The sequence below is a fragment of the Trachemys scripta genome, chromosome 11 (assembly GCF_013100865.1).
Source record: "Trachemys scripta elegans isolate TJP31775 chromosome 11, CAS_Tse_1.0, whole genome shotgun sequence".
Lineage (NCBI taxonomy): Eukaryota > Metazoa > Chordata > Testudines > Emydidae > Trachemys > Trachemys scripta.
This window is the reverse complement of record NC_048308.1, coordinates 33,925,121-33,937,038: the sequence shown is the minus strand read 5'-3', so window position 1 is coordinate 33,937,038 and position 11,918 is coordinate 33,925,121. Positions and strand designations below refer to the sequence as shown.

The 11,918-nt window shown below is 40.0% G+C and overlaps 1 long non-coding RNA gene across 1 annotated transcript in view; it reads right to left on the bottom strand.

Moving 5' to 3' along the window:
* Positions 1 to 842: 842 nt before the first annotated feature.
* LOC117884844 overlaps positions 843 to 11,918 on the bottom strand; it is a 76,368-nt gene continuing 65,292 nt past the window's right edge. The window contains exon 3 of the long non-coding RNA XR_004647672.1: positions 843 to 927. This is a non-coding gene — a long non-coding RNA (uncharacterized LOC117884844). The remainder of the gene's footprint in view (positions 928 to 11,918) is intronic.

The window sequence follows — 11,918 nt, the reverse complement described above, 5'->3', positions numbered from 1 at the left end:
CAGGGGTATTGGAAATTACCACCATTTTTCCTTGTACTTAGAATAAGAGAGCTATGTGGTAGTTGTTAGAAGACTAGAGCTGAACAAATAAGTTACAACAAAATTTATCTAATGAATTTATCCGCTTTTTATGATCTTGAAATACCTAGGAGAAGATCATTAATTCCTATAATTTATTTAAAATTTTAAATTATTCAGTGAGATACTTTTACTACGTGAACTGATTTCAAAATAATTCTCTGTAAGTATTCAATATTTCAGAAGTGTTAGTTAATTGTTTTGGATCAGATAGTCACACAATATTGTTTCAGTTCTTTGACTGGATGAGCATGCATGAACTTCAGTATACATGTCTACATATGTTAGTTTATAATACAATTTCTGAAAACATTTCTTCATACAACTTCAAAATTCATTTCCCATGTATACATGTGCCCGCAAAATTAAACTGCTAAAATGTTTGCAGAAAGTTAACACAAAAGGGTGCAGGTATGCAAAACTGAATTAATTTGCAAAGCTGAGTGAAGATTCATGGATTCCTCCCCTCCCCCCTCCTCCAGTATTCATCCAATTCTAATTAAAGGTGATGGCAAGCATTGACCTTGTAACAGCTTCTGCTGTCAGCTGTAAACAGCACCAAACTTAAAATTGCATCTGGGGAGTAAAATAATGTTTATAACCAGTTTGGTGTTAACCATCCAAACAAACCTTCTATGAACTTTTCAAACAGAAATGTATCTTTTGTACCAGCAACTGGTCCAACTGTTTTAGACAGTTATACTAAATTTGGTCTATATAAATGTATGTACTTCTGGACATGAATAACTACTACTGACCTTGTGATCTCAAAGAACTCCAGGTTTCTCTCAGGAGATTTTAGGCTGCTGAAACCATGTTTTCAGTCCGTAGATACTTCCTTAATTTTTCCTTAAGAGAGTGAAATTCATATCTCATTACTGACAAAATGATACAAACATACATCAACTGGTTAAGAAACCTTTAACGTTTCTAAATACTCTATTAGTAATCTCTCACATGATATAACAGGATACTTATTCAAGCAAGCACACAAATCACCTCATCTGTGCATCAAATCAACTAGCATGTGAGGAAAACAATTGGCAAAAAAGAGAGTATCAGTCTCATCTATCATTAAGTCATATACATTATTTTTAATAAAATATTTTCCATAATATGGACGCGAATTACAGTTAACTTAAATTTAAGAATTTAAAATTACTTCATTATAGGAACAATTGACCTGAGAATAGTTAAACAGATCTAGAACTTTTGAGAACACTGCTGTTACTAATCTGATCCTGTCTATCCTTTGCCTTGCCATTCTACACATGCTCTTCTCCAGCTCATGACAACACTTCACAAAGAGGGATTTTCTTGTATCTTCTCCCTGGTGGTCTACTGATCAGGATTCAGTGGTGCTCTCACAGCCACAGCCTGGGTTTGATTCTCAGAAAGGGAAGGCTTTCCCTTTGCATAAATTAACCACTTCTATTACGATATGCTAGGTACAGTCTGGAAACACACAACTCTGCTTTGTCTGGAAAAACCTAGAACGCTCCAGTCAACATATATTAAACAAAACTCTTCTCTTTTTTGAGTTTCTCAGAGAGATGTAATGAAAGATCAGTTACCTGAACAACAACAATATCAAATTGCGGAAGAAGAATAAATGCAACTTCTCTCCTTAAAAAAAAAATCTATTTTAGTAAATCCTTTCAAAACCCATTTGTTCAAGCTTTCCTGTAAGTAACAGTTCTAATCAAATCACAACAGTTAATAATGACTTTTTTTCCTAAAATAGTATAACCATTAAGGTACGTATGCTAGCCTACTTTATGACCATGTAACTGCCCATGAAATCTTACTGAGTGTTTACCCCTATATAAAGGGCCAGCACATGGTCAGTGCACCATTAAAGTCCTACCTAAGTTTGATTTTGAATTTAACCCACTGTCCTCACCTTTCGCCTAACCCAGCGGTTCTTAAACTGTGGGTTGGGACCCCAAAGTGGGTCGCAACCCCGTTTTAATGGGATTGCCAGGGCTAGCATTAGACTTGCTAAAGCCTGAGCCCCACCATCCAGGGCCAAAGCCCAAGGGCTTCAGCCCTATGCAGCAGGGCTTAGGCTTCAGCTTCAACCCTGGGCAGCAGGGCTCAAGTTACAGGTCCCCTGCCCAGGGCTGAAGCCCTTGGGCTTTAGGTCCCCTGACTGGAGCAGTGGGGCTCGGGATTTGGCCCCCCTGCCTGGGGCAGCAGAGTTCAGGCTTCTGTCCCCTCTCCTGGGCTCCCGTAGGAATTTTTGTTGTTAGAAGGGGGTCATGGTACCAATGAAGTTTGAGAACTGCTTTCTCCAAACATTCCGTGTGTTAATCTTCTCTTGACCTGAGATGCAATCCTGGCTGCACTGAAATCAATGGCAAAACTCTCTAACTTCAGTGGGACCAGAATCTCAACCCTGGTGTTTATTTAGGACTCAATACTTCAGACTTTGAGTAACGTTATTAACATTAGCAGCCCCAGAGAGTGCATTGATAGAATCAGTCAAGTGCATGTGTTTGCAAGATTTGGCCGTTTGATGGTAGGGCCTTATAGAGCATTCACATTTAGCAGCTATATAAATACAGTATTATAAGAATGCACACTGTAATTAATTAAATGTGGTTATGTTCTTCCTGCAAATATATTAAAAGAGAGACAGCAAAGATCAAAATTTTCATTATTTTGTAATACTTAAAATGTTTTAATGGTGCATCAGCTCAAAGATTTTAGTGTCCCCTCCACTCCTGTGTCTATAGACAAAAAACACTAAATTTATTTGCTAGGTCTAACTGTGTACATAAAGTTAAAAATAACAACAATCAAAGTTAATTTTAAAATGTGTATGTCCATGGGGTGGAGGGGAAACCACAACACAGAAACTTTATCACAGTCTTTGGTAAAATGTAGGTCACTTATTTAGTTTCCATAGTAACCATGGCTGAACTATAGTTCCATAGCAGACCATAGCCAATAGCTGCTTTCTTTGATAAATAGGTAAGGTTACAAATACAGCTGTGTCTCACTTGAAATCAGAGAGAGCCAAAACAAGTGTTTTCCCATATCAAATGCAGCTTCTGCACTAGAACACTCTAAAAATGAGGACAACATTTTCAGAAGTCTTAAGTAATGTTAAGTGCTTCAGTTAGTAGGTTCCCAACATGAGACACCCAAGGCCTGATTTTCAGAAGTTCTAAAAATCCACCAGTCAGCCTGTATCTCAGGTTTGGGCACCCAAAATCCAAAGCATTCAGTACCAGAAGTACATTTTGAAAATGTGAGTCTTAGTAACTTCACATTAAGGATACTTTGATATGATCATTCAACTCTAAACATCTGATAAATGGGACTGGTTTTGTTCTGGAAAAGGGCAATCACACTACTAGATTTAGAATTGGATGGCAATTTTTAAAATTGTTATTATTACACACTATTTCTCAATCAGCAGCAATAAATTTATGCAGAGCAATCTGTTGCTGACACCAGATGAACACAAGAGAAATTACTTAACTGCTTTGCAGGAAACAAGAAGACAGCAGGATCAGGGAGAAAGTTAATTCATACAGCCTTTACACTAGCTTCCAGTATTTAGGGTGAACACACACTAACTGCTGTAGTGTTTCTCTTGTTACTTAAAATAGGTGGTGTATGTGCACATGTTCTGGGAGCAGTGAATTTACTAGCAGGTTACATCAGTTTGCACCCAATCCTTCCTCATGATTCTGCACAAAACCTCTGAAGTGAAAAAGAATGAGTCATCCTCAGTGAACAAAGGATTTTCAACGTTCTTGCTGCATTAAATTTCTTTGATCTAAGAAACCTGGCCAACTGTCATTTAATTCACTCACCCATCTCTCCTCCATTCTCTCACTTACCAGCCAACTTCCAAACCTTCTGCAGGCAGACATGTTTGCCAAGTGAGATCTGCCACTCCCACCTCCTTGGTCTTACCAAGGAGAGGGGGCCACTGCTTGCCAACCTCCTCCTCCCTCCATGGGGGTGAGGGAGTCTCTTCTTCACACATCAGAGGTGACCGTACACTCAACAAACTGTCTTCCCACCTTCCTATTGGCTTCTTCGCTACATCTCCCCAGCACCTACTCTCTGCTCCTCCAGGAACTCCTCCTATACCCTTCTTCCTCTTGGTACCCCTCTGCTATTGCCCCTCACCTCAATAAACCTACTTAGCTACCTCTTAATTGCCATGTTGCTAACACTTTATCTGCCTCCAAATCATCACCTGGGCTCTGAAATTGACTTGCTGCGTGGCCTTGGGCAAATCACAATCTTATTCTGCTTTAATTTCTCATTTGTAACATAGGAATGATAGTACCTTGGTGTTACTCAGAATGAAGATGCCTAAGAATCTCCAAGTATTATTATTACTTTACCAGAAAGCTGTTCTGCAATTATAATAAGGGTTCAATATTTTCCAGTATTTCCTTGTTTTATACTATCTGGAAAATTAGTAGGCGTGGTCTGCAGTCGGTCATAAACAAAGAATTCATATTTATACAGTGATTCTACAATTACAATACTGATTAATGAAAACTGCCCTGGTGTGTTTGCTCTATTTCTTTGATGAAATAATATGTTCCAAAAATATTTTATACCTCTTAGCAATACATTATTATTCTCTGCAGATCAAAAATCAAAATGGTTGTCATGGAAACTGCAAAAAGTAGAAAGTCAGTCATGACATAGCAATAGTATAATGGAAACTGTCTGCTAGGAAATCACTTACTGGCCCAAGTTTTCATTTTGGAAATGCTTGGGTGAATTTAACCAGAAAGTCAAATAGTTCTCAAATCTAAAACATTGTAGTATTAATCACAAAATAATATCTGTTATTGTAATCTTATGGTTCCAGTCTGGGAGGTAAGAAGTATTATCCCTATATTTTACAGATGGGCTACATGAGGCACAGAAAAGCGAATTCCAAAATTTTTAAAAACTAGCCTCTGATTTTCGAGTGTCTCAATTTTTGCATTATTAGCCTGAGAAACATAGGACTGATTTTTTGGGTGTTCACTACCCACTACTCTCTACGTCTCTCAAGTTAAGCACTAAGAATTGAGGAAACCTAAATCAGAGACCACTTCTGAAAATTTTGGAATTAGACTTTCTGTGCCTCATCTGTGAAATGGAGATAATAATTGCATGCCTCACAGAAGTGTTCGGATGCTCAATTCACTAGAGAGGAGCAAATTGGGTGGTGTGACAGTGACTAATGAAGGTTTATATGACAGTGGAAAACCAGTTAGATTTCCCTAAACTTTCATTTCAAGACTTTGTAACTTTGGGGATTTTGTAAGAGGTGTAGCATTTTTAATGATTTTATTTATTTATTGGGTGGGAGTCTCATTAGCTGGATTCCTTGAAACATACATTTATCCTTAACTTTTTGGCAGGAAGTTGTTTTTTATTTGGGTACATATATTTAGAATAGAAAACTATCCAATACTGATATTGCCTATGCTTAGAATAAGAATCATCAATATGACAATGTTTAAAGATTTCTAAAAGTAAATGACAAATTTTAATGTGGCCCATGCTAAGTGTGCCTATGTAAAGCACAGGCGTACACAGAGCACCAGATCCTTTATGCTGATGGCAACTGAAGGTTCCCCAGATCTAGGCTTTACATCGCCTACTCCCCCATTCTGCATAGGAAGCGCAGCAGAGTGGGCTGTCTGGGGGCAGGAAGTAGCATGGTTAGTGCATACGTTATAGTGATCCAGGTCCATTCCACCTGGCATAAAATTACAGCAGTGATATGGCCTGCAGAAGGTATGAGCTCCAACCAGTCTCAGATGCCTGTGACATTGCTGACAAATCTGATATAACACAGGCTGAAATCAATGGAAAACTCCCATTAACTTCAGTGGTGCCAGGATTTCACCCCATTGTTTTTAGTGTTACAGTTTATGCTGCAAAAAATTATAAGCACTTGAAGACAGGGCCTTGCAATGGAATCGCCTTCTTAAATTAAAGACACTATCATTAAAATAAAGAGTAAAATAGGTAGCAATCTACAAAAAATGTCCATTAAACATTTTAAAACCTGTAGAATGGAAGCTATCTGGATGCATTAGTAAAAGTCTAACTGCCAGTTTGTTTCCTGGTGTGGTTAGTCCCATGTATGGGAGCGGAAACTCAGGGAGACACAAATGCTCTGCAGAGATTTTGGGGGGGGGGGGGGGGAAATAGCTTTGGAGAGTACCCTCCCAATAATTTTACCCCCTCCTGACTCCTTGTGCAGCCAGAGTCTGATCCCTATGGGACATCCCCAGATGGATTTCCATGGGGAAGGGGAATGAAAAGGATAGCATGGAGCAGAGCTGGCATTGTCCACTTCTAGGGCTTCCTCTCCCTTCAAGGTCATGAATTTTACTTATTTGCTCACAACCAGACACAGAAACAGAGGGCAGCATTTAGCCCTAATGAAGGCCAAATATCTGATTTATTCATAAACACTGCATTATCACAGTATCTAATCAACCAACTAACCAAAAATATAATTAAAACTCGAAATATGGTTTATTTTATTACTTCTTTTATATACAACATTTACTTTAAATTAACAACCTGGTTAAAAAAAAAAAACTGTCCCATTTTGCAGATCCCATAATTTTAAGATTCTTTAAAGATAGTTTTTAAATTTATTGACACACATATAAGAGGTATTGTATACATGTACTTTTGTTGTTGTTGTGATCTCTTCTGATGTAAAAGCTCCTTTTTATATTTAATTTAAAACATAACATTCACTGCCTCATTCTGCTTAGAATTTGGGATTTTATTCATTGAGATGTATCCTCCTCCTCGGCTGGTTTAACTACTTAATTATTCTAGCCGTCAAATGCACAACGCATGAAATGGGCTAAAAACGTCTGGGGATGTCCCAGAGTTCCATTGATTGCATTAAGATCCACCAGTGAAATGGTTAAACTTCTATCCATAAGCCAAAAGTAACACAAACTGGCACCCACTTACGAAGGTCAGATTGAACTTTCTTGTTTTCAGCACATATACTACACCTCTACCCCGATATAACGCGACCCAATATAACACGAATTTGGATAGAACGCGGTAAAGGTACCAGGGGGGGAGGGGACGCACTCCGGCAGAGCAAAGAAAGATCAATATAACACAGTTTCACCTATAACAGGGTAAGATTTTTTTGGCTCCCGAGGACAGCGTTATATTGGGATAGAGGTGTACATGCTAAAATTGTCAGAAAGCATCAGATTGCTTTATTTGCATGATGAATCTCAAAAGCATTTGAGAGATACAAGTGCATTAGCTTCAGGATTTTGATTTTGTGATTTTTGTCAATGGCAGGTGTAAGTATTCCAAGTTTCCCACCCCTCTCCAGCCCAGTGGAATTCAAACATAGGTCTTAAAAATGCTTCACATTTGAAACACCTATAGAATTTTAATGGTACCTATTTATTGAATTCACTGAACTTTTACGAACGTAAAATTTTTCACAAATTATTTGAAGAAGCATACATATCTCCAATAGACACTACCAGGCAAATGAAAAATAATTTGATGCTATTTGTAAGAATTTGGCAAATATGAAAATATTTAACATTTCACTTTCACGAGGAATGATTAAGTATAGATATGGATAACAAGAGTGCATAGCAAGATGTTTTTCCTTTTCAGTGTTGTTCTGTGTCTCAGCAATCCCTTGGAGAACTGACTGATCTCTATATGTATTGATAAGAGTGAACTGAATTCCTATGAATTGTTTTGGATTTTTATGAATAGTATTTTGGCTCCAGATGGACAGTGGTAGTCTAAACTTCAGGGAATACAGGTACAGAATAAATATATTTCATAAAGCTAGGCTGAAGAGGAATGAATTTGACAAGCAACAGTGGCCTCAGGGCTCGGTAAAAGCAAATGCGTCTCCCAACTCCTCAGAGTTGGAGCTAGTGTTGTGGGTATAGTGTATGCTATGACAGAGAGGCAAAATACAGAGACCTGCTCTGCATTCTACTAGTAGGGACATAGGTGCTGGAACTAAGGGTGCTGGTGGTGCAGGAGCACCCCCTGGCTTGAAGTGATTTCCATCATATACAGGGTTTACAGTTTGGTTCAATGGCTCTAAGCACCCCTGAGAAGGGGACCTAATCATGAAACTCCCTCACATGACTAATCTTGGTGAGTAGTCCTATTGACCTCAGGGTGGCATTCTCCTTACATTTGGAGATAGACAGTTAATTCTTTTTAATACTCATGTTTTGAATGGCTGACTGCAAAGTAAAATTTACTGAGTGCAGGGAGCACAAAGCGGGAATCCTAAGCCCACTAGCATCTGACTGAAAAGAAAAATGTTCTTGTAGAATATTCAAAAAACCTGTTTCAGAAAATGTCCCAAACATTTTAATTTCTCACTTATGCTAGACTGACTATGACAGTCTCTTTCTAGAAACTATGGAACTAACAGAATTTGGGCAATAAACTTTAACTAATCACAAGTTTTTAGAAAGGAAAAGCTCAGCTTTCCCAAAACTGCATACTGCGTGGAGAGCAGGGAACCAGTCAAAAGTTCTTCAAATATTTTAAAAGAATTTTTGCTTCCTTTTAAAATAAAGTCTCTATTTTTCTCAGACTTGGGGTCTGATTCAACACTGCCTCGCACCTTGTGCAATCATTCCCGCCTGTGAAAACTGAGTGCAAAGTGAGCATAAAATGCTACTATTTTGATTTTGTAGCATTTACAGCCACAAATGACTATGCAAGATGCGAACAGAGAACCAGGCTCCTTATGTTCAAAACTTACTTATTCTCTTTTGCTTCACATCTCACATGCCATGTACAGCAAGTCATGTAAGTATCACAACACTTAAACTGGTTGATTTACTTCATTGATATGTACTGTCTATTGCTGTAGCAGTCAGACACTTATTTCACAATTAAAAAAAAATCTCCCTAAAAAATTACCCACAATGAATCGAATTAACAAAGTACTGCTGCCTACAGAATTGTGTCAGTAAACAGGTTGCCATTTTGTCAGGAATGAAACAAACAAAAACTAAGAACCCACGTCAAAAATCAAATCAAAGCTAAACAACAAATGTATCTTTCATCGAGCCCTGAAGCCTACTCACTAGATTCAAGCTCTGGCAGACTGTCAAGTGGAATGAATTCCAGACTGAGAAAACCCTGTCACTGGGCTTGCAGAGTTCAGAGCCTCCCAAGCAATCACTATGTGGTAATGAGCTTGAGGTGGTTCTCACAAATAACTAGGTCCCAAACCATTTTAATCTGTATAAATCTTCAACACCACTTTGAATTCATTGAGGAGCAAACAGAAAAGGTGAAATTTTCAAAAATCTCAGCATTGACCTAACTTTGCTCCCACTGAGATTCGTGGCAAAACTCTTAGCGGAGTCATATCAACTTTCAGTGCTTTTGAAAATCGGTCAAAGCCAGGGCAGAGGCTAGAGCAGAAATGTTATAGGAGGTTGCTCCACTCGCACTTAGTTATTACTTCCAGGTCTATTTCAAACGTTGCACTGAATAGCTTGACCTTGAAATGTATATGGTATTGACTGTTCCAAGGTCCATGCTCACCACTTCCTAGGCAGCCATAAATGGCTGCCAGTAAAAAGTCAATGTATTACTATTATTACTCATTAATATAAATTATACATAGAACCATAGAAGTATAGGACTGGAAGGGACCTCAAAAGATCATCTAAACCAGTCCCATGCACTCAAGGCAGAACTAAGTAATAACTAGACCATTCCTGACTGGTGTTTGTCTAAACTGTTCTTAAAAACCTCCAATGACAGAGATTCCACAACCTCCCTAGGCAATTTGTTCCAGTGCTTAACAACCCCAATGTCCAACCTAAACCTCCCTTGCTGCAATTTAAGCCCATTGCTTCTTGTCCTATCCTCCGAGGTTAAGGAGAACAATTTTTTACTCTTCTCCTTGTAACAACCTTTTATGTACTTGAAAACTGTTATGTCCCCCCTCAGTCTTCTCTTCTCCAGACTAAACAAGCCCATTTTTTTTAAACTTTCTTCATAGGTCAGGTTTTCTAGACCTTTAATTGTTTTTGTTGCTCTCCTCCGGACTTTTTCCAATTTGTCCACATCTTTCCTGAAATGTGGTGCCTAGAACTGGACACAGTACTCAGCTGAGGCCTTATCAAAACGGAGCAGAGTGGAAGAATTACTTCTTCTAGTGTCTTGCTTACAACACTCCTGCTGATATATCTCAGAATTATGTCAACTTTTTTCGCAACAGTGTGACACTGTTGACTCTCATTTAGCTTCTGATCCACTATGACCCCCAGATCCCTTTCCACAGTACTCCTTCCTAGCAGGGGTGGATTAACAAATTTGCCGCCCCTAGGCCATCAAAAAATTGTGGCCCCCCCTCTCCCCGCTTCCCCGTGGCAAGCCGGGGAGGGATGGGGGGAGAAGGGGAGTTGTGGTGCGCTCGGGGGATGGTGGCAATGGAGCAGGGGTGAGCTAGGGCAGTGAGTGGTTCTCTGCCCCCCCCGCCCCCCCCAAGAGTTACTCCCCGTGCCTGACGGCCCCAACTCATCTCCGCTATCCCCCAAACGCGCCGCTACTCGCTTCTCCTCCCTCCCTCCCAGCACTTTCACGTGGCAAGCCTGGGAGAGGGGGGGGAGAAGGGGAGTTGCGGCGCGCTCGGGGGATGGCAGTGGTGGTGGAGCAGAGGTGAGCTGGGGCGGGCCGGGGAGCAGTTCCCAGCCCCCCGTTACTCCCCGCGCCCACTCCCCTAGCTTACCTCTGCTCCGCCTCCTCCGAGGGCACTGCAACTCGCTTCTCCCTCCCTCCCAGCGCGGCAAGCCTGGGAGGGAGGTGGAAGGAGGGAAGCGCGGCGTGCCTGGGGGAGGAGGCGGGCCAGGGATTTGGGGAAGGGGTGGAATTGGGGAGGGGGCAAGAGCAAATTTGCCACCCCGGCAAATTTGCCGCCCTAGGCCTTGTTGGTCTTGGCGATAATACTTCTTAGGCAGTCACTTCCCATTTGGTATGTGTGCAATTGTTCCTTCCTAAATGGAGTACTTTGCATTTGTCCTTATTGAATTTCATCCTATTTACTTCAGACTATTTCTCCAGTTTGTCCAGACCATTTGAATTTTAATCCAACTCTCCAAAGCACTTGCAACCTCTCCCAGCTTGGAATCATCCACAAACTTTATAAGTGTCCTCTCTACGCCACTGTCTAAATCAATGATGAAGATATTGAACAGAACTGGATGCAGGACCGATCTGCTAGAAACCTTTCTGGTGAAAACTGAAACAACGGCATTTAGCACTTCTGCCATTGCCACATTTTCTGTTATGTCCCCTCCCCCATCCCCCCCCCCCACTGAGTAACAGGCCTACCATGTCCTTGGTCGTCATCTTGCTTCTAACGTATTTGTAGAATATTTCCTTGTTACCCTTTATGTCTCTATCTAGTTTAATCTCATTTTCTGCCTTGGCCATTCTAATTTTGTTCCTCCATGCTTGTGGGGGTGTTTTTTTATATTCATTCTTTGCAATTTGACCTACTTTCCACTTTTTACAGGACTCTTTTTTTAAGTTTCAGATCATTGAAGATCTCCTAGTTAAACCAGGGTGGTCTCTTGCCATACTTCCTATCTTTCCTACGCAATAAAATAGTTTGCTTGTGTCTTTAATGATGTCTTTTTGAAAAACTACCCACTCTCTCGAACTGTTTTCCCCTTAAACTTGATTCCCATGGGATCTTACCTACCAACTCCCCGAGTTTGCTAATGTACACCTTCCTGAAATCCATTATCTTTATTCTGCTATTTTCCCTCTTACCATTCCTTAGAATCATGAACTCTGTAATTTTA